Raw genomic sequence first — 23,792 nt, 5'->3', positions numbered from 1 at the left:
TAAAAGCCAAGGCTTCCCAATGCTCTGAATTTGAAGTTGGGAGAAAGAAGCCAGAAAAGAAAGGCCAACGAAGGCGAAATAAAATTGGAAAAGGTTAAGTCCCACGCGACTAGCCGTTGCAGCAAAGTTTGAGGAGCCGAAAGTTCCCCAATGCTCCGAAGAAAAGAAAAGAAAAAAAATGATGAAAAAAAAGAATAATAAAAAAGAAAAAAAATAGAGAGAAAATCAGAAGGAAAAGGCCTACGAAGGCAAGATAAAGTCGAAAAGGTTGAGTTCCACCAACCAATCATCATGGCAAAGTCTAGATAATCTAGAGTTTCTCCAGAGTCAGAAAGGCAATCGGTATTCAGGAAGCAACCAATTTTAGTTGAAAGGGCCGAGATCAAGTGATCAAAACAATCAAGGACACAAAACCAACCACCACTTTGAAAACTCACAAATTATTTTTACATAGCTTAACCCAGGTAGAACCTTTTCGCCTAGGGGGATCCAACTCCATATTTTCGGGTAGAAGTACTCTTCGCTCAGGTTGTTTTACATAGCTTAACCCAGGTAGAACCTTTTCGCCTAGGGGGATCCAGCTCCATATTTCCGGGTAGAAGTACTCTTCGCTCAAGTTGTTTTACATAGCTTAACCCAGGTAGAACCTTTTTGCCTAGGGGGTTCCAGCTCATAATTCCGGGTAGAAGTACTCTTCGCTCAGGCTATTTTATGCAGCTTAACTCAGGTAGAATCGTTTCGTCTAGGGGGATCAAGCTCATTAGTTCCGGGTAGAAGTACTCTTCGCTCAGGTTGTTTTGCGCAGCTTAACTCAAGTAGAACTATTTCGCCTAGGGGGATCCAGCTCATAGTTCTGGGTAGAAGTACTCTTCGCTCAGGTTGTTTTTACATAGCTTAACCCAGGTAGAACCGTTTCGCCTAGGGGGATCCAGCTTATTGTTCCGGGTAGAAGCACTCTTCGCTTAGGTTGTTTTTACGCAGCTTAACTCAGGTAGAACCTTTTCGCCTAGGGGGATCCTGCTCATAGTTCCGGGTAGAAGTACTCTTCGCTCAGGTTGTTTTTACGTAGCTTAACCCAGGTAGAACCTTTTCGCCTAGAGGGATCTAGCTCATATTTCCGGGTAGAAGTACTCTTCGCTCAGGTTGTTTTACATTAGCTTAACCTAGGTAGAAACTTTTCACCGAGGGGATCCAGCTCCATATTTCCGGGTGTGAGCACCTAATTTTTGATAATATTTAATTTTTTTTATCACTTCTTCTATGTAAATATTTTAGGGGTTTTAACCAGTGTTCAGGACCCTCCTGGACAATGAGATTTAGTTCTAAGACCTTCATAGAAAATAAGATTTAGCGTAAGTTTTACCTTTAGGAAATATGATTTAGCTTTGAAGTTGTCACTCTTAAGGTGAGATTTAATTTGAAATTTTCAGGACCCTCCTGGAAAATGGGACTTAGTTTAAAATTCAAAACAATCATGAGTAGTAACATCTAGCATAAATGTACCCCAAAAGAATATAAGTTGGTTTCAAAAAAAAAATTTGTAGATAGAATTCAGCTAGGAGTTCTCATGACCCTCCTAGAAAATCAGACCTAGTTTAAAATAATGAAACAATCATAAATAGAAAAATTTAGCATAAATGTACCCTAAAAGAATATAAGTTGGTTTCAAAGATTGCATGTTTAAGATAGGATTCAATTAGGAGTTTTCAGGACCCTCCTGAATAATGGGACCTAGCTTTAAGATTTCCATTAGATAACAAGATTTAGCATAAGTTCTGTTGTAGGGTAATATAGTTTAGCCGTAAAATTGTCACTCTTAAGATAAGACTTGATTTTTGATTGTCAGGACCCTCCTGGATAATGGGACGTAGTTTAAAACTGGCTTGGATAACAAGATTTAGCATAAGACATACCTTCAGTAGATATAATTCAGCTTTAAAATTGTCGTTTAATTAAGAGTTGTCAGGACCCTCCTGGATAATGGGAAATAGTTTAAGACCGACCCTTTTAGATAACAAGATTTAGCGGAAGTAACACCATCCCGTTTCGATTGTCCTTTAATTGGAAAAACTCTTTTATGCCCCTGCGGGTGTAGGTAAAAAGGAGGTGTGACACCGGGTAGAAGTACTCTTCGCTCACGTTGTTTTACATAGCTTAACCCAGGTAGAACCTTTTCGCCTAGGGGGATCCAGCTCATAATTCCGGGTAGAAGTACTCTTCGCTCAGGCTATTTTACGCAGCTTAACTCAGGTAGAACCGTTTTGCCTAGGGGGATCAAGCTCATTAGTTCCGGGTAGAAGTACTCTTCGGTCAGGTTGTTTTTACGCAGCTTAACCCAGGTAGAACCTTTTCGCTTAGGGGGATCCAGCTCATAGTTCCGGGTAGAAGTACTCTTCGCTCAGGTTGTTTTACATTAGCTTAACCCAGGTAGAACCTTTTTTGTCTAGGGGGATCCAGCTCATAGTTCCGGGTAGAAGTACTCTTCGCTCAGGTTGTTTTTACGCAGCAACCCAGGTAGAACCTTTTCGCCTAGGGGAATCCAGCTCATATTTTCGGGTAGAAGTACTCTTCGCTCAGGTTGTTTTACATAGCTTAACCCAGGTAGAACCTTTTCGCCTAGGGGGATCCAGCTCCATATTTCCGGGTAGAAGTACTCTTCGCTCAGGTTGTTTTACATAGCTTAAATTAGGTAGAACCTTCTCGCCTAGGGGGATCTAGCTCATAATTCCGGGTAGAAGTACTCTTCGCTCAGGATATTTTATGCAGCTTAACTCAGGTAGAACCGTTTCGCCAGGGGGATCAAGCTCATTAGTTCCGGGTAGAAGTACTCTTCGTTCAGGTTGTTTTGCGCAGCTTAACTCAGGTAGAACTATTTCGCCTAGGGGGATCCAACTCATAGTTCTGGGTAGAAGTACTCTTCGCTCAGGTTGTTTTTACGTAGCTTAACCCAGGTAGAACCGTTTTGCCTAGGGGGATCCAGCTCATTGTTCCGGGTAGAAGTACTTTTCGCTCAGGTTGTTTTTACGCATCTTAACTCAGGTAGAACCTTTTCGCCTAGGGGGATCCAGCTCATAGTTCCGGGTAGAAGTACTCTTCGCTCAGGTTGTTTTTACGTAGCTTAACCCAGGTAGAACCTTTTCTCGTAGGGGGATCCAGCTCATAGTTCCGGGTAGAAGTACTCTTCGCTCAGGTTGTTTTACATTAGCTTAACCCAGGTAGAACCTTTTTTGTCTAGGGGGATCCAGCTCATAGTTCCGGGTAGAAGTACTCTTCGCTCAGGTTGTTTTTATGCAACAACCCAGGTATAACCTTTTCGCCTAGGGGAATCCAGCTCATTGTTCCGGGTAGAAGCACTCTTCGCTCAGGTTGTTTTTACGCAGCTTAACCCAGGTAGAACCTTTTCGTCTAGGGGGATCCAGCTCATAGTCCTGGGTAGAAGTACTCTTCGCTCAGGTTGTTTTGCATTAGCTTAACCCAGGTAGAACCTTTTTTGTCTAGGGGTATCCAGCTCATAGTTCCGGGTAGAAGTACTCTTCGCTCAGGTTGTTTTTACGCAGCAACCCAGGTAGAACCTTTTCGCCTAGGGGAATCCAGCTCATATTTCCGGGTAGAATTACTCTTCGCTCAGGTTGTTTTACATAGCTTAACCCGGGTAGAACATTTTCGCCTAGGGGGATTCAACATTTTTGTCAGTAATACAGGGTGCCAACCCTGGTTACATTTTCTTTTTCAGTAATACATGGCACTAACCCCTGGTTACATTTCCTTACCAATATAGGGTACGACAATCCCTAGCTTTATTTTCCAATATAAGGTACATCAATCCTTAGTTGAGACACCATTTAGACAATCAGGATACACCATTTCCAAATAATCGTGTTTTCCTAGGGTACACCAATCTCGACACTTTCATGATTTTAATAAAGTAATTTAGAAAATCATTACAATAACTCACGAAATTTTTCTTGTAAAACTGGGGCATAAAAATTCCCTTCGTTTGTTTGTTTTGGTGTCTGAGCAGGTTTTGCCTCAAGGCACAAAGTTAGAGATGACCAAGAGAAGTGTCAATCCAGCATTAAAAAAAAGTGAATCCAAAATGCAACAACAGATGAAAAGATTTGGATTACTCAAGACATGACTGGAGTCACGATGCATTGTATTTTCCCGTTTTGATAAGAAGAATGTGTAGAAGAGTCAGTTAAGACACAAGATCAAGTTTCTGAAGACATAGATAGGATCTTGTAGTTTTCTTTTCTTTAATGTAACTTTTTTATATCTTCGATGTAATATACAAGACTGCAGACCGGAGCCTCGACGGAACCTCGCTTGACTCCTCTACTTGGAATTCCAACCTTTCCTTGAACTACACGCGACTTGATTCCCTTATAACCCGGGATATGTAGGCCGTCCAAACCAGGACTCGGTTGCACTCTTTGTCTTTTATTTTTCCAATTTTAAATAATGATATAGCCAAAAATTAGTCATATTACTCATCTTTTCTTTGCCTGAAAACTCTTCATGTTTTCAAGCAAAGAGGGGCATGCTGTGAGCATCTAATTTTTGACCATGCTTGAATTTTTTTAACTCCTTCACATCATTTAGCACGAACCTTATCACTAACACAATTATTCCTTCACAACTCACATTTTCACTCTATCTTACTAATACAAACACACACAACAAAAAAGTCAAAAAAGAAGGAGGAAAGTAGGGGACAATAAAAGGAAAATGAGCGTGTGAAAAGAGGATGAGGGCATCATCTTGCACCCTAAAAACCCCAGCTGTAAAGCTCATGAAGAACTGGTCACTTTCGGCCAAACAAAGTCAAAAAAAGCAGCCATCACACTCCATTTTTTCCGCCATAAAAACAGCCATGTAAAGCTCCTTTTAAAAAAAAAGAGGGACAACCCAAACTTTGATCCTAGAGGCCAAAAAAAGAGCAGGGAAATTTGCTGCAAAATTGCTAAAAAAAGCAGCAAAAAGGCAGCCAAAAGTCGCCCAAAATCGACCCAAATCACCTGGAAATTCAAGCTCCAAAAGACAGCGAAACAATCCTCAAACCCAGCAAAAAATTCGTCCATGTCCAGCACCCTTTTTCAGCTCATTAACACAGCTCTAAAATCAGCCAAAAACCAGTCGCAACAGCGCTAAAATAGCATCAGAGATCAGCTGCTAACAACCCCGAAAATCAGCTCTAATGCTACCCAAAGCCAAGCCTAAAATACCCCTGAAATAGCCCTGACACTTCTCCACTTTCAGTCAATTTCGTGCTTCCGACAATGTTGTGCCATTGGAGGTTCCCGGTGGTGGTCGTCGCTCTTGGTTTGGTTGTTTAGTACCAGCAATTTTAAAGTTTGGATTCAATCAATACAAGGTATATTTTTACACTAATTTTTAATATGTTGTTTGTTTCTTTGTCTTTTAGCCATGTGTTTATTTTAGTTTTTTTTTTTAAAATGTGATGATTGTTTGTTTTCTTGTCTTTTATCAACTTAATGCCCTGAATCAGTAGATCTAAAGAATTAAACATATGTAAAAATGTTTGTCGTTTTAAAAACATAAGCAATTTTGTTAAAATATATTTAGATTAGGTAAGACGGTGGGATTTATCGGCACTAGACTAATAAGGATTTGGACTTAATTGAAAAGAGGCTTAAGACATGTAATTCCTTTAAGTGACTTTGGCCAAACAATCTTAGGAATAATCAAGTGTCATTAGTTATGTATGCGTATGCGTGACATAGATTTTGACGCACCAAAAGAGTATATGTACGCGTGATTCGTTTCAAGATTTTGTAATCAAGTAATTAAAAGTGGTAAAATATAAAATAAACATAGGTCCTAAAATGAGTAATTAAATAATATAAGCCAAATATAGTCAATAAAGCGACCGTGCTAGAACCACGGGACTCGGGGAATGCCTTATACATTCTCCCCGGTCAACAGAATTCCTTACCCGAACTTTATTTTCGCGGACCGATTAAAATAGAGTCAAAGCTTCCTTTGACTAGGGATCCAAATAAATGGTGACTTGGAACACCGAAAAAAATCAATTCTATGTGGCGACTCTGAACAATAAAATAATCCCTATTCAAATTTTGTCACTTTAATTGGAAAAGCTCTTTAACCCACAATCCGTTATATTTTGCACACTTATCTCTTGAAGGGGTAAAAAGGGGTGTGACATTAGTTATGAATTTGTTAATAATGTATTAGTTGTCTTTAATAATTAATTAGTAAAATATGCATATATTTTGAGATTTAGATTTGAATATTTTCTTATCTTTTATAAGTAACACTAAAAAGGGGGGAAAAGATTGATTTTCTGATAACTTTTGTCTATAACAGCCAAAAAACGTTTAAACGACAAATGTTGTTATAGGCGTAGAACAACTATTCACTATAAAGCCTAAAAATGTTGGAACGAATAATGTTATTATAGCATATATTTAAATATTTTATTTACTGATATGGCTCCAGCCAACAAATTTCAAGAGCCAAGCTAGAAAATCATTTGAGGGAAAAATAAATATAGGACGAAATTAACGGTTTCATGGATCAAATTAAAGATTAACGGAGGATAATTAAATTTGAACTTTATTGGCAAAATACATAGAATGCCACCTGACTTATAGTCAAATTCCTCTTACACACATGTTCATTATGAAAATAATTTTATACACTAAATCTTTTAAAAGTGTCTATTACACACTATTTTAACTACGTGACACTCGCGTGTTTTTCACATAACATAGGCGCGTGAATGCAAAAAATATAATGTAGAAGCTTTACAAAAAAAAATTATTTTTTTCTCTTTTTATTGTTTCTATTTTACGCCAATTTAAGAAAAAGAAAATAACCTCTCCCACTCTCGTCTTCTTCCCTGTCCTAAACCATAACCCCCCCCCCCCCAATTGTCTAACTCCATCTAATTGCATCAATTCAGCTATGAAATATATACAAAAAGGACATGGGTCCCTTACCTAAAAACTTCCTCAATCACATACACACAACTCGCCGGAGTCCGTCCTATAACTAACCCCCTCGCCCCTCTCGTCTTCCATCGTCGAAGTAATACAACAGCCATATCCAACTGGGTTTTTTTTTAAAATCATTTAATTGTGCTAGATTTAAAAGTTTATCACATATTTTGTGAAAGCTGGGTGGAAAATTTAGAAAACACCATTGTTGAGCTATTGAAAAAGCTTGAAAATTCAACTGGATCTAGTTAATTTTGAATTTCTTAACTGAACTTGTAACTCGATTTTGATTGACTAGTTAAGGTTACTTGGCAATCTCTTTCAATTTGTGGCAGAGTGTTGAAAATCCAATTAAGACGCTTCTTGAAAATTTCTTCCCGTTTGTGACTCGATCCAGAAAGTGTTGTAAAAATTGGATGGTTATGGAAATAAAAGGTTTAGCTTGAGGCGTGTCAAAGACACTGTCCTTAAGGATATTTCGCCCAAACCGAGATGAATAATATTAGGTGTATCCCCGAGGATTCAACAAGCTCTTCTAATATAACTAGGAACAGAAACAACAAAGATTTATGAGAAGAAAACCCACCACAAAAGAAAGGAGAAAGAAAAGTTTTTTCTCTTTTTTTTTCCTCCAAGTGACTACACAAATATATATACATCAAATTGTCAAAAGCCATAAAGGCTTTTTAAATTTCCAAACGTTCAAACCATAAGCAAGACATTAGTGTTTTTCTGTTACAAAACCAAAAGGAATCATGAAAGACATTTATTGACATTTACTCCATTAAGGAGTCAAATATCAACTGATATTAACGTAATGAAACGGTCAATAAATGATTTCTAAATCAATGTTAAGAAACGGTCATTTAAGATCATATTTGATCAGATTCAAAGATATAAAAAATAACCTATTTTGATAGCCATTTAATGTTAATAAATATTATATTCAAAGTTATTCTAATTTACTTTTACACACATTAAAATATATTCAAATTGATTGGTCATATAAAGACCCATTAAAAGAATGAACCTAGACATCAATTTATATATTCTTTTTGAGATATTAAAAAAATATTTTTTTAACAGAAAGGAATACTAATTATATAGGTTTTAAAAATTCTTTTTTTTTGTCCTTGAATTCTAAGTTATTGGTTTTTTGGGTCTTGCTGGAAATTTTTCTCACGAACAATGATAGTTGAAGACATGGTAGGGAAGATGAAGAAGGGGTATATATATAATTTTAAGTGTGTTTTTATTTTTTTAAAGTTAATGACACATGTCACGAGCATATTGGTGCGTGATACACACACATTTTGTGAAACTGGTCAAGCATGAAAGTGGTGTGTAATTGATACACTTTTGAAAGGTTGAGTGTCTGAAAATATTCCCGTAACTAATAGGTGTGTAACAGGGATTTGTGGTACAAGTTCAAGTGTCACTTTATTTTCCAACATTATTCTAATTATCAATAAAAAGAAGTAAAATTTTACTGATTTCTATTTAAAATGTATAAACGTCCGTACTACAAAAGGAGCTTATATATTACCACCCCTTCAAGCTTTTCTCTTAGCTTCAGAACCACAACGCTATCGAGTAGAGGGCTAAACTTTTAAAATCAACTTATTTTGAGAAATGTTTTTCTCAAAATTACTTTTAAAAAAAATGATTTTGATAAGAAGTAGTTTGTGTTTGACTAATTAATTTGAAAAGCACTTTTGGGCAGTAATTAGTGTTTGGCCAAGCTTTTGAAAATTGCCTATAAGTGTATTTTCTCAAAAGTGCTTTTGGAGAGAAGCTACTTTTTTCTGATTCTCAAAAACTACTTCTTCTTCTCCTCGAAAATACTTTTTTTCCTTTCAAAAGTTTGGCCAAACACCTCAATTTTTTTGCCAAAAGTGCTTTTGGCAAAAAAAAAGAAAATACTTTTGGACCAAAAAAAAATTTGGCTAAACATACTATAACTCTCCACCATGTACCCATATTTCTTTTCTTTTTTCTTCTTGGAAGGCTCTTGTCTTTCAAGAAAAACTGTGATTCTTTTGATATCATTTGAATATTTAACTCTGTTTAGAGATTTTAGTTTCTTTGTATGAAAAGACGAAATTTTTTTTGTCCTATTTCACATTCTGTTGTGAAAGCTGCAATTTTGTTAGTAATTAGAAGATTTTCGTCTAGACAGGGCTACAATGAATTCACTCCCCCCTAACAAAATGCAAAAGAAAGATCATAAAAAAAGTAATTTTGTAATGTACGTTGATTTGGTTATACAGCTAATTATTTTTCTTCTTCTTCTTTTCTTGTTTCCTGAAACACGCATACTATGGCGGCAGAAGATGAAGAAGTTGTTGAAATGGTTTGTTGTTTCATTTCAATTCACTGGTGCATAAGTTTCTGGTGAATGTAGTATATATTGACATACCTGAATATTACTAATTGCGTTAACAATTATTATATAGGATTTCAACCGGTTATACGACGACATACTTCTTCCGTTCGTAAGAGATCAGGGAAAGATGAGTAAGTTAAAGAAATTATCATAATTGTGTGGTAGTAATATTTTATTTTGTACTTCTAACAAAAAATTTATTGGTTCTTGTTTTGTTTTTGTTTTTTCTTATAGATGCTTATAGATGCTTGTAACACGTACAACGTGGGAGAAGCCATTTCTGCTATATATGCTCGCATATACCAAGTTAAACCTTTTGAGTTGTCGACACAATAGATTGTGGAACATGTATCAGTTATGTTCAATTATAAAGGCTTAAGAAAGAATCCAGATTCTATTGGTTATTACTGTAGCACACATAAGTATGTCCTACAATATGCAGCGAGTGTCGGGTTGTGCAAGGATATGACTATGTCAAAAAAAAAGATGACGATGATATACAACCCGTGCCTAATATATTGTATCATTTCACTATTTTTTACAAGATTCTTTACTATCTTATTCAAGTTTTTCATTTATCTTACTCTTGTCTTTTTTTTTTTTTTTGGATGAAGTGTGTTAGGTACCAAAATTCAACATTCTAGGCTTCAGGTGTGTATATAAGAAGGGAAGGCCTCCAGAGCTGCGTAAATCGTATGAGGAAGTAGTGTCCGAAGAAGAAATTAATGAAATCTTGGAATTCCAACAAATGGTTGGTGCATCCGAATATATAGAAGTTTTGCCAACTTCAAGGGAGAGGTATGTACTTTTAAGTTCCTCATGTTTATATCGAACTAACAACAACACAATGTGAAAAAAAATAAAGTTGAATGTTTGAAAAAAAATATAGAATTCTCTAAAATGTCCTAGTGTAGTGTCCTTGATATTTATCTACTAGGCATATTTAGATGTTCTAGAATATTGTGGGAAGATAAGGTTATCTATTAGAGACATCTAGATATTCTAAAGTATTATGGAAAGATAAGGTTCACTAGATTTTTTTTGTACATGTTCTAGAATATTATCTAGAACCATCCCTAGAGAAGTATAAATAGGGGTGGTCTTAGGGCATCTCCAATAGTGCACTATTTTTTGCACCAAATCTAAATTTGGTATAAAATTTGGTAGTTTTTTGCTCCAATGGAACATCAAATTTTGCACCATTTTACTGTGTGAATAGTGTCACACTAAATTTGATTTATTATTATTTTATTCATCTTTTTATTTTTTTTGGACTTTTAATTTATCATATATTGTATATATAATTAATTTTTATATTAAGATCTTTATAATTTTAATTTTATATCCTATTTTTTTGATATATTAATTTTTGTATATATTATATTTATATAAAATTATAAGTTAATTTTATTATTCTTATTATTATAATTGTATAAAGAAAATATAACCATTATTTAAAAATGAAAAATGCAAATGTAAGATATCTAATGTTTCTAAAATAGAAAAGTGAAAACTAAAATTGAACGTGCATTTGGAGTTTTGCACTCTCGTTTTGCAATTGTTGCAGGTCCGTTACGTTTTTGGAGAAAAGAGGTGTTATGTGATATAATGACCACATGTATTATACCGCACAACATGATAATTGAGGACAAGCATGATCTTAATGCACCAATTCAAGATGCACGTGAATGTCCAGCTCCTACGGTAGAAATGACAGTAGATGAAGATCACCGATTTGAATAACTTTTAGCTCGACACAAAAAAATAAGGATAAAGATGCGCATTTCGCACTTCGTAATGCATTAATCGAGCATTTATGGGAGAATAGAGACAAAAGTTGAATATTTATGTGGTACTTAAATTAATTTGATTATGATGTAATATTTATTAATTATCTTTTATCAATGATTTCACTTTTAGTTGATTTATCCTTTAAAATAATTTTGTAATAAATGATTATATAAGTGGTGAATGTGAATTATATGTGATGAATATGGAAAAAAGAAAAAAGATATAATTTATTTGAAGAAAATAAAAAATAAAATTTAAATAGAAGATAATAATATAATGTAGAAGAGAGAGAAGAATATAAAAAGAAATATTCTTTTTTGGTGTAAAAAATAATGTAATGGTTGGAGTAAATTTGGTGTTACACCATTTTGGTGTGAAATTTGGTGTTAGGGTTGGAGATGGTCTTAGGCATTTGTGACCAAGCCAAAATCAAGAAAGCCTTCTTTCCAAAACAAGTTCTCCTATCTAAAATCTATCTTCTCTTTTCAAGTTTCCTCTTCTTTAGTTGAATCCTCCAATCTTAGTTAACGATCTTGGGCTAGTAGAAGGTCTCCGAATAATATTCTTCTTCTGCTATTCTTTTCATGGTATCAGAGCCATAAGTTGACTTCTAGATTTCAAGGTCGGGTTAGTGGCTGATTCAACTGGTTTTTCTAAATGGATTTGGGTGGTCGGGCTAATGGACTGGGATGTAGATATTGAACTAGTCCAACTACAAGGTATGTAAGACTTGTATGGAGTCATACCTTGTTGGTGAGGATTTTGGGAAAGTTGTCAATGGGAATAACACAAATCCTCCTGTTGATGCATCGGAAAATAGCAATGCACGTAAGAAGTGGAAGCAGATTAATGGTAAGGCGGAGTTTATCCTAAAGAGGTCTATCTCTCCTAATTTATTTGATCGTATAATAAGGTGTAAATCAGCTCATGAAATATGGAGACCTTCGATCAACTGTTCAACAAGAAGGATGAAGATCAGCTACAAATTTTAGAGAATGAGTTAGCTAACACTACTCAAGGTAATCTCTCTATCGCCGAGTATTTCTTGAAGGTTAAAAATATGTAATCAGAAATTTCTCTATTGAATCCGGACGAGGCTATCTCTAAAGCACGAATAAGAAGAATCATTATTCGTGGTTTAAAGACAGAATATATTCCATTTACTACATCGATTCAAGGATGGGTTCAACAACCATCTTTGAAAGAATTTGAGAATTTGTTGTCTTCATAAGAGCTACTAGCCAAACAGATGGCTGGTGTATCTATCAAAGACGGGGAAGGAAATGCTCTTGCCGCCGATAAGAGAAACTATAAAGGGAAATCAAGAGATAGCATGCACTTTCAATCGTCAAGTGGTTCAAGCTCGCCAGGAAAGAAGGGGGAGTCTTTCAGTAACGGTAAAAAACTTTTAAAATGCTACCGTTGTGGCAAAGTCGGGCATATAAAAAGATATTGTCGAGCCAAAGAGAGCAATATGGCTCAAACCAAGAAAATTGCTGAAGAAGAAGAAAAAGAAAAAGACTGGGGAAAGTGCTTCGCAGTGGAGACTCGAGCAATAAATGCCATGGCTTCCATAAATTTTGAAAGAGACTGGATCGTGGATTCAAGATGTGGGCACCATCTCACTGGAGATCAATCCAAATTCTCCACCTTTCGCGAATACAATGGACATGATGTCATTGTTACAACAGATAATACAATCCATAATGTTGAGAAGGAAGGCATTGTTGTGATCAACGAGAAACAAAAAGACACTATCACCCTCAACAGTGTCTTTCATGTTCCAGGAATGAAGAAAAATCTATTTTCAGTTGCAAATGTTGTAGATGCTGGAAACTATTTGCTATTTGGCCCACGCGATGTGAAGGTCCTTCGAAATATCAAGGTGCTCAAGGAAGATATCGTTCACTCAGGTAAGAGTGTCAACAATTTATATGTCTTATCTGCCTCTAATTCATATATTGAGAAGATGAGTAGCAATGATAATACACATCTTTAGCATGCTAGACTTGGACATCTAAGCATGGATAAAGTTAAATCTAGTAAAAGGTTTGCCTAACTTAAGAAATTTTGGTGGAGGAGAGGTTTGTGAAGGATGTCAATATGGAAATGCACATCGTCTTCCATTTGACAAATCCTTGTCAAGGTGCAATGTCCCCACTAGAACTTATTCATAGTGACTTGATGCGGCCAACGAGAACTCCTTCATTTTCAGGCTACTCTTATATTGTCACAACCCAAAATCCACTAAGGGTCGTGATGGCGCCGAACACCACTGTCAGGCAAGCCAACAACTATTTACTAGCAATTTCTCATTTTTTTTGTTTATTTTGAAATCAGTTCCTTTAAACCAATAAATAATAAGTAATAAACTCTACTGAATAAATGCGGATGTCTTTACAAAATTTAACTACTGAAAAATCTCTTGATCATCCCAGCACCCGGTGTCACGAGTGCATGAGCATTTGCTAGTGAATGAAATAAAATACAGTGACTATCCGGAATACAAGTGGATAGAAATAAAAATATAATACAATACTCTGAAGGAGACTCTGCTGACTGCGGGGCGCCTCGATAATGAAGCTCACCTAAGTCTCTGTACCAACCATGCCATAATGCCACTAAACCACTAGCCACACATAAACTTGTGCAACAAAAATGCACAGCAAGTGTAGTATGAGTACGAAAATAACGTGTACCCAATGAGTATCCCGTCTAATCTCGAAGAAGTAGAGACGAGAGGTCGACTTTGACACTTACTAATGGTCCAATGATAATATAGTAAAAGTGTGAGAATTTCATGGATTTCATAAAGCCAAAATTTAACTCATAAAGCTGGAAAGCAGGTAAACAACTTCTTAAATAATAAACGATTTTCAAAGATTTACTTTTCATCATCTTTTATTAATTTATCTCCGGCCAGGAAGGAAAATATCAACATTATAAATCTCAGGCAAACAATACAAGCATGCGCATATCATGCCGAGGTCATACGACCCGATGCAACATAAATATAAAATGTGCACTGCCGAGGGTCGAAAGGCGCGAACCATAGATGCATCTATTATCCCGCTCGCGAATTATACATGCGACGCGGTCAAATTTAAATAAACAATCACCCTACTCGCGAATCATACAGGAGACACAGGTACACATAGAAATACATGCTCAAACAGTAAATAAAGAATTTATCGGGGAATGTTTATCCAAATAAAAGTCAATTCTCTTTTAGCGATTTAAGAAAATGAAGTTTAATCCTTTTAGAAATTCATTTACCAATTCGATAAGATTTAAGTAATTCATCTGCCAACAAGATTACAGATATTCCAAGTATAGCATGCTTTTGGGTCCTAGACTACCCGGACATTACACATAATAGTAGCTACGCACTGACTGATATGCGCATATAACTACACATGTTTATTTGGTAAGTCTGGCCCTAGCCTCGTCACTACTTCGTCGAGGTTAGGCTAGGCACTTACCAGCACATGAGGTCGGCTGTGATGATACTACACTCTGCACTGTATGCAGATCCCAGAGCAGCAGCATTCGGACCTTAGCTTGGGTGGCTGCCTTCAGTCTAGTCGGAGATTCCGCAAGCCCAGGCGTCCGCAAGCCCTGGCGTCTCCCTCTATACCTTCATCCTGTTTCATTTACATATTTTAAAAATTGTGTATTATTTATTTTTCAAATGTTGTTTGTAGTAATTCTAGACCGTCTGTGGAGTTGTGACACCAGTTCTGGGTAGACTTTGTTTAAGACGTTGTATTGGATATATATTCAAATGGTTTTATTGTTTCTTCCGCTTGTTTAAAACTCCGCTGTTTATAAGCTAGTGTTTCATAATTGTTAAAGGAATAAATTGGGAAAAAGATAATTTGTTCAAACAGTTGGCTTGCCTTGATTTTATTAGTAGGTGCCATCACGATTCCCGAGGATAGGAAATTTGGGTCGTGACAAGTTGGTATCAGAGCTCTAGGTTACATGTGTCTCACAATTCACAAACAAGCTTAGTAGACTCTGATGGATCGGTATGGAAACGTCTGTATTTATCCCTAGAGGCTAGAAAGTTAGGAAAAACTTCACATTTATTTTTTCCTGTCGTGCGGTTTGGTTCCTCAATGCTAATTGAATTTCTACTCTATTCTTTTGCAAAGGGCGAGAACACGCTCTTCCTCATCCACCGATCAGTAGCCCGAGCCCCCAGTAGCAGCTCCCACGAGGGGCAGAGGGCGAGGCCGAGGTAGGGGCAGAGCTCAGCCTAGAGCAGCAGCACCAGCGGTAGAGCCTCAGGTTGACTTTGATCATGAGGTTCCGGCCCAGATCATGTCCCAGAGGGGTTCATTGCTACCCCGGTACTCCAGGATGCTCTGGTTCGTCTAGTGGGCCTTATGGAGAGTGTCATCCGAGTAGGCTTGCTTCCAGTAGCACCAGTCGTCTCTCAGGCTGGAGGAGGAGCCCAGACTCCTGCTACTCGCACTCCGGAGCAGATGGCTCCCCAGTTTCAGACTCCAACAGCTCAGCCAGTTAGAGTAGTTCAGTCGGGTGTGGTAGCTCAGACCGGTGATGGAGTAGTTATGTCTGCCGATGCTTTGTGGAGATTGGACAGTTTCACCAAGCTCTTCACTACTACTTTCAGCGGTGTGTCTTCTTAGGATTCCTAGGATTATCTAGACAGCTGTCATGAGGTTCTCAGGAATATGGGGATAGTGGAGACCAATGGGGTTGACTTTGCTACTTTCCGCTTGTCTGGATCCGCCAAGACTTGGTGGAGAGATTATTGTTTGGTTAGACCAGCCGGATCACCTGCTTTGATTTGGGAGCAATTTACTCAGCTATTTTTGGAGAATTTTCTCCCTATCACTCAAAGAGAGATCTATCGGAGGCAGTTTGAGCATCTTCAGCAGGGTTCTATGAGTGTTACTCAGTACGAGACTAAATTCATCGACTTAGCTCGTCATGCTCTTATCATACTTCCCACCAAGAGAGAGAGAGGGTGAGGAGGTTCATTGAGGGACTCATTCAGCATATTCGACTTCAGATGGCTAAGGAGACAGGGAGTGAAATTTCTTTTTCAGGAGGCGGCCAATGTGGCTAGGAGAGTTGAGATGGTTCTATCGTAGGGGGTGGTCAGGGGTCTGACAAGAGGCCTCGTCATCAGGCATATTTAGTGGTGCCTCGTCTGGAGGCAGGGATTCATATGGTAGAGACCATCCTCCTAGGGTCTTTCAGTCAGCACTTCAGGTTTCTCACGGCGCTTCAGGTGCCGTGGTTCTTATATGCAGTATTCTGATCAGCAGCCCTATAGTGTATCACCAGCTCCTATCAGTGCACCGTCGCTCCAGAGTTTTTGAGGTGGTCATTCAGGTTACCAGGGTCAGTCTCAGTTTCCTCAACCGCATCACTTAGGTGGATGCTTTGAGTGCGGTGAGTATGGTCCTATCCGTAGGGCTTGTCCGATATTGGTGGGTATTCAGTCACAACAATAGAGTTCCCGTGCTATGATTCATGTTCCAGGTGTTCCACCGTCCACTCCGCTAGCTAGGGGTAGGGGTAGAGGTGCTAGAGGTGGAGGTAGAGGTATTAGAGGTGGAGGTCAGGCAGCTAGAAGTGGAGGCCAGCCAGCAGCAGGCCGTCCTAGAGATGTAGTTCAGGGTGGAGGGGCCCAGCCCCGATGTTATGCTCTTCCAGTCAGGCCTGAGGCTGAGGCTTTCGATGCAGTTATTACAGGTACTGTTCTGGTTTGTAGTAGAGATGCTTCAGTTCTATTTGATCCGGGGTCTACATACTCCTATGTGTCATTTATTTTGCACTGTATCTGGTCATGCCTAGTGATTCTTTGAGTGCTCCTGTATATGTGTCTACACCGGTGGGTGATTCTATTGTGGTTGATCGAGTCCATCGTTCATGTATAGTTGTGGTTGGGGGTCTTGAAACTCGTGTAGATTTGTTACTTCTGGACATGGTTGATTTTGATGTCATATTGGGGATGGACTGGTTATCACCTTACCACACTATCATGGACTGTCATGCCAAGACTATGACCTTAGCCTTACTAGGTTTACCTCGTTTAGAATGGAGAGGGACTCCTGGTATTCTACCCGTAGTGTCATCTCATATATGAAGGCTCGACGTATGGTCGAGAAGGGGTATTTGGCCTATTTGGCATATGTTCGTGATTCTAGTGCCGAGGTTCCTTCTATCGATTATGTGCCTCTTGTTCGCAAGTTTCCTGAGGTATTTCCTTCAGACCTGCCGGGTATGCCACCTGATAGGGATATTGATTTCTGCATTGATTTGGCTCCGAGCACTCAGCCCATTTCTATTCCGTCGTATCGTATGGCCTCGCCTGAGTTGAAAGAGTTGAAAGAGCAGTTTCAAGACTTGCTTGAAAAAGGTTTCATTAGACCTAGTGTTTCGTCTTGGGGTGTCGGTGTTGTTTGTTAAGAAGAAGGACAGATCGATGCGAATGTGTATAGATTATCGGCAGTTGAACAAGGTTACAATCAAGAATAAGTATCCATTGTTGAGTATTGATAATTTGTTTGATCAGCTTCAGGATGCCAAGGTATTTTCGAAGATTGACTTGAGATTTGGCTACCATCAGTTGAGGATTAGGGTATCCGATATCCTTAAGACAACTTTCCGCACTCGGTACAGGCATTATGAGTTCTTGGTGATGTCATTCGGGTTGACAAATGCCCCAGCAGTTTTTATGAATTTGATGAATCGAGTGTTCAGGCCTTACTTGGATTCATTCGTGATAGTCTTCATTGATGATATTTTGATCTATTACCGCAGCCGGGAGGAGCATGAACAACATCTGAGAGTGGTTCTTCAGACTTTGAGAGATAGTCAGTTGTATGGTAAGTTTTCGAAGTGTGAGTTCTGGTTGAGTTCAGTTGCATTCTTGGGTCATGTTATATCAGCATAGGGCATTCAGGTAGATCCAAAGAAGATAGAGGCAGTCAAGAACTGGCCTAGAACAACATCAGCTACATAGATCCGGAGTTTCTTGGGCTTGGCAGGCTACTATCGTCAGTTTGTGGATGGGTTTTCGTCTATTGTAGCCCCGATGACCAGGTTGACCCAGAAGGTTGCCTAGTTCAGGTGGTCGGACGAGTGTGAGGTGAGCTTTCAGAAGCTTAAGATAGCTTTGACTATGGCATCGGTGTTGGTTTTGCCCACAGGTTCAGGGCCATATACAGTTTATTATGATGCATCTCATATTGGACTTGGTGCGGTGTTAATGTAGGATGGCAAGGTCATTGCCTATGCTTTGCGGCAGTTGAAGATTCATGAGAAGAACTATCTAGTCCATGATTTGGAGTTAGCATCCATTGTTCACGCGTTGAAGATTTAGAGGCATTATCTGTATGGCATGGCATGTAAGGTGTTCACGGATCACAAGAGTCTGCAGTACTTGTTCAAGCAGAAAGAGCTAAATTTGAGGCAGAGAAGGTGGTTAGAGCTATTGAAAGACTATGATATTACCATCTTATATCATCCGGGAAAGGCCAATATGGTAGCCGATGCTTTGAGTAGGAAGTCAGTCAGTATGGGCAATCTTGCTTATATTCCGGTCGGTAAGAGACCGCTTGCTTTGGATGTTCAGGCTTTGGCCAATCAGTTCATAAGATTGGATGTTTCTGAGCCCAACCGTGTGTTAGCTTGTATAGTCGCTCATACTTCTTTATTGGAGCGTATACGAGAACAGCAGTATGATAATCTTTATTTATGTGTCCTTAGAGACACGGTGCAGCACGGAGGTGCCAAACAGGTTACCTTAGGAGATGATGGAGTTTTGAGACTGCAGGGTCGAGTTTGTGTGCCTAATGTGGATAGACTCCGAGAGTTGATTTTAGAGGAGGCCTATAGTTCCCGGTACTCTATTCATCCGGGCGCCGCTAAGATGTATCAGGATTTGCGGCCGTACTATTGGTGGAGGAGAATGAAGAAGGACATTGTTGCATATGTGGCTCAATGTTTGAACTGTCAGCAGGTTAAGTACGAGCATCAGAGGCCCGGTGGTTTGTTCCAAAAGATTGAGATTCCTGAGTGAAAGTGGGAGCATATCACTATAGACTTCATTGTTGGGCTCCTACGGACTCAGAGGAAGTTCGATACAGTGTGGGTTATTATTGATCGGTTGACCAAGTTAGCACATTTCATTCATGTGGTAGTCTCCTATTCTTCCGAGAGGTTAGCTGAGATCTATATCCGGGAGATTGTTCGTCTTCATAGTGTGCCCATGTCTATCATTTCGGATCGAGGTACGCAGTTTACCTCACATTTCTGGAGAGAAGTTCAGCGAGAGTTGGGAACACGGGTTGAGTTGAGCACAACGTTTCATCCTCAGACGGACGGGCAGTCCGAGCGGATTGTTCAGATTTTGGAGGATATGCTCCGAGCTTGTGTCATTGACTTTGAGACTCGTGGGATCAGTTTTGCCTTTAGCAGATTTTGCCTACAACAACAACTACCAGTCGAGTATCCAGATGGCTCCTTATGAGGCCTTGTATGGTAGGCGGTGTCGGTCGCCGGTTGGATGGTTTGAGCCGGGAGAGGCTCGATTGTTAGGTACGGATCTAGTGCAGGATGCCTTGGACAAGGTCAGGATTATTCAGGTTAGGCTCTGTACAGCTCAGTCCAGGCAAAAGAGTTATGTCGACCATAAGGTTTGTGATTTGGCGTTCATGGTCGGTGAGCGGGTATTGCTTCATGTATCGCCTATGAAGGGCATGATAAGATTTGGAAATAAGGGCAAGTTTAGCCCTAGGTTCATTGACCCGTTTGAGATTCTTGATCGAGTGGGAGAGGTGGCTTACAGACTTGGATTGTCGCCGAGCTTATCAGCCATGCATTTAGTGTTTCATGTGCCCATGCTTCGGAAGTATCACAACGATCCATCCCACGTGTTAGATTTTAGCACTGTCCAGTTGGACAAGGACTTGTCCTATGAGGAGGAGCCGGTAGCTATTCTAGACCGGCAGGTTCGTCAGTTGAGATCGAAGAGTTTTTCTTCTATTCGCGTTCAGTGGAGAGGTCAGCCTGCTAAGGCATCGACCTAGGAGTCCGAGTCCGATATGCAGAGCCATTATCCCCATCTTTTCCCCGACTCAGGTACTTACTTCTTATGTCAGTTCGAGGACGAACGGTTGTTTTAGATATTGAGAATATGATGACCCAAAAGGTCATCACTTGTTTTAGAAATAAATTCTGTGTTTCGAGGCCTTAAAAACCTCTTTTAGTATCACCTTGATTTGTGTAGTCCGGGTGCATAGCTGGAAAGCCATTATGTGAAAATCTATGAAAAATGATAAAATTTGCTTTTAAAATGAATTTAAGTTGACTTTGGTCAATATTTTGGGTAAACGAACCCGGACCCGTAATTTAACGATCTCGGAAGGTCCGTAGGAAAATATGAGACGTGGGCGTATGCCCGGAATCAAATTCCGAGGTCCCAAGCCCGAGAAATGAATTTTTAAAGAAAACTGTTTTCTAGAATGTTTATGAGTTTTTGGAAATGAAATGTGTTTGGAAGTTGTTGGTATCGCACCCGTATTTTGGTTTCGGAGCCCGGTAGAGGTCTTACATGTGGTTTAAGCTAAGCCTGTGAAATATGATAAGAAACGGAAGTCGTTTGATGTGATTCGGACCCGTAGTTGTAAAAATTGATACTTTGAAAGTTTTGAGGTTTTTCTTAGATTTCTATGCTAAATTCATTGTTAAAGGTGTTATTTTAGTGATTTGATCGCACTAATAAGTTCATATGATGTTTTTGAGTTAGTTTGCATGTTTGGTTTGGAGCCCCGAAGGCTAGGGTGAGTTTCAGATAGGTTTCGAAAGGTTTTAAACATAGAAAAAGTTGCGGGTTTTCAGTTTCTGGTGTTCTGGAACTTTGTTCTTCGCGTTCGCGAAAGGACTCTCGCGAACGGGGAGGGTAAGTCAGGCTGAAGGAATTTTCCTTCTACGCGAACGCGAGAAACAGGTTGCGACCGCGAAGCTTTGGGGGGTGTTACTTCGCGAACGCGGACCTGCTATCGTGAACGCGAAGGTCTTTGGGCCTGGGCAGCGGAAAGGGGATTTTATTCTATGCGAACGCGGCCACTGGCCCGCGAACGCGAAGGCTCGAGGAGTCAAAGCTCTGCGAACGCAAGCCACTATACGCGAACACGAAGGTTAATTGACCTGACCCTTCGCGAACGCGATAGGCCCATCGCGAACGCGATGAAGGCTTGCCCAGTGATTTTCAAACATAAGCTAAAACGGGCAGAACCATTTACTTCATATTTTCGAAATTTGGGAGCATTGAGGCGATTTTCAAAGAACAATTTCTTTTCCAAAACACTGGTATATGATTCTAAACTTTACTCTTTCAATTACCCATATTTTTCTCATCACTTTCTAATCAAAAATCAAGAGTTTTCATGGTAGAAATTAGGAATTTAGGTAGAGTTAGGGCTTTTTGAATAATTGGGATTTAGACCTCGTTTTGGGGTCGGATTTCGAAACTAATTGCATATTCGGGCTCGTGGGTGAATGGGTGATCGGGTTCTGGTCCGAACCTCGAGTTTTGACCAAGCGGGCCCGGGGTCAATTTTTGACTTTTGGGAAAAATGATAGAAAACCTATAATTAAGCATTGGATATGAATTCTTTAGCATTTATTGATATTGTTAAATCAATTTGGACTAGATACGAGTTATTTGGAGGCGAATTCTAAAGGAAAAGCGGTGTTTGAGGCTTGAGTTGGCCGTGAAAGTTTGAGGTAAGTGTTTGGTCTAACCTCAGCTTGAGGGATTAGGAGTTGTGTCCTATTTGCTATGTGTTATTTGTTGAGTACGACGTATAGGCATGGTGACGAGTATCTATACGTTGGTGTCAAACATGCCCGTGAGTCATAAATTGAAATCGTTGTGTTCTTAATAAGTACTATGAATGCCTAAGTTGTTGATTCTCTGTGTTGAGCAAGAATTATGAATATTTTCGTGAAAATTGCTTATGGTTGAGTATTGGTGCTAGTTGAGGTTTCTTTGTGAAGTTAAATGTTGGAACAAGTTTGGTTATAGATGATTCCCTTGCCGGGACGTATTTACTTATATTGTTGATTCCCTTGCTGGGATAGTGTTGTTTCCTTATTGTTCCCTTACTGGGACTCTTTTGTGATTGGTGTTGAATTGTATATTTGGATCGGGTTGCACGCTGCAACAATATTATATTTGGATCGGATTATATTTGGATCGGGTTGCACGCCGCAACAATATTATAATTGGATCGGGTTGCACGCTGCAACAATGTTTTTATGATTTGGATCGGGTTGCGCGCCGCAACAATAAATGATAAAAATGGTTATTGATTGGTTACAGATTCCTTATTCTTTCTGCCACAAATTTTAAATTATTCTTTATGCTTTTCTCCTGAGTTACTGTTGGTAAATGATATTCCCCTGCAGCAAATCCCCCTCCCATCCTTAATTGTATATTTATGTTTTATTTTCCGCTATATATGATATAACTGCACATGTTTATTTGGTAAGTCTGGTCCTAGCCTCGTCACTACTTCGCCGGGGTTAGGCTAGGCACTTACCAGCACATGAGGTCGGTTGTACTGATAGTACACTCTGCACTGTGTGCAGATCCCGGAGCAGCAGCATTCGGACCTTAGCTTGGGTGACTGCCTTCAGTCCAGTCGGAGATTCCGAGGTAGTCCTGCAGGCGTCCGCAAGCCCTGACGTCTCCCTCTATCCCTTCATCCTGTTTCATATACATATTTCAGAAACAGTGTATTATTTATTTTTCGGACCTTGTTTGTAGTAATTCTAGAATGTCTGTGAAGTTGTGACACTAGTTCTGGGTAGAATTTGTTTAAGACGTTGTATTGGATATATATTCAAATGATTTTATTGTTTCTTCCGGTTGTTTAAAACTCTGTTGTTTATAAGCTATTGTTTCACAATTGTTAAAGGATTAGAATGGGAAAAAAATAATTTGTTCAAACAGTTGGCTTGTCTAGCTTTCATTAATAAGCGCCCTCACGACTCCCGAGGGTAGGAAATTCGGGTCGTGACAGTCTTTTTCATACTAGTAGATCCGGCCATAACTACTGGCAACATTTGTACTCGGCTATATTTTTCTATTCATGTTATCCATCTCATATCTAGAATTGATTATGCTTAACTAGGATTTACCCTCTATCTTCTTATTTAATTAGTTTAGCAAAAAGGGAACATTTATTACAATGAGTTTGCTGCTGCAGTACCATGTAATAGCGTAGTCTCTGGGAACAGCATTAACAAGCCTTTGCTGCATCATTGTCCAAAAAGTATACTTCTATATATGGATGCAGGTTTGGATCATGCTCGCAAAATGGGTGTTGGAACTGTGGCTTTGAAGGCTAGTACTAGTGAAGTGCTTCATGCCTATGGTGGCCAGATTTAATATGTTGGGATATAATATCGTCCGCATATGAGAGGTGATTGATATTAGGAATCCATTTAGGCAACGCCAAAACCACAAAATAAACTATTTTCATTCAAAGAGTTCAAGCTTCTAGACATGCAATACCTCCGTTGTCAATATAAAGAGGGTTGGCGACAACAGATTCCCTTGCTTCAAGCCCCTTGTAAATTAAAAA

The 23,792-nt window shown here is 39.0% G+C and overlaps 1 long non-coding RNA gene across 3 annotated transcripts; it reads left to right on the top strand.

The window, feature by feature from the left end:
• Positions 1-4,915: 4,915 nt before the first annotated feature.
• On the top strand, positions 4,916-11,213 carry LOC104226922 (uncharacterized). 3 transcript variants are annotated; one of them, XR_710961.1, is made up of 6 exons: positions 4,916-5,374; positions 9,311-9,333; positions 9,437-9,497; positions 9,601-9,886; positions 9,981-10,164; positions 10,934-11,213. It is a non-coding gene; the product is annotated as an uncharacterized lncRNA (long non-coding RNA). The 3 variants fall into 3 exon arrangements; XR_011402903.1 differs by having other exon boundaries at positions 9,314-9,333; positions 9,601-10,164; XR_011402902.1 differs by having other exon boundaries at positions 9,601-10,164.
• Positions 11,214-23,792: the final 12,579 nt, after the last annotated feature.

The sequence above is a fragment of the Nicotiana sylvestris genome, chromosome 1, assembly GCF_000393655.2.
Source record: "Nicotiana sylvestris chromosome 1, ASM39365v2, whole genome shotgun sequence".
NCBI lineage: Eukaryota > Viridiplantae > Streptophyta > Magnoliopsida > Solanales > Solanaceae > Nicotiana > Nicotiana sylvestris.
The sequence above is the reverse complement of the archived record's forward strand: the minus strand, read 5'-3'. Positions and strand labels throughout refer to the sequence as shown.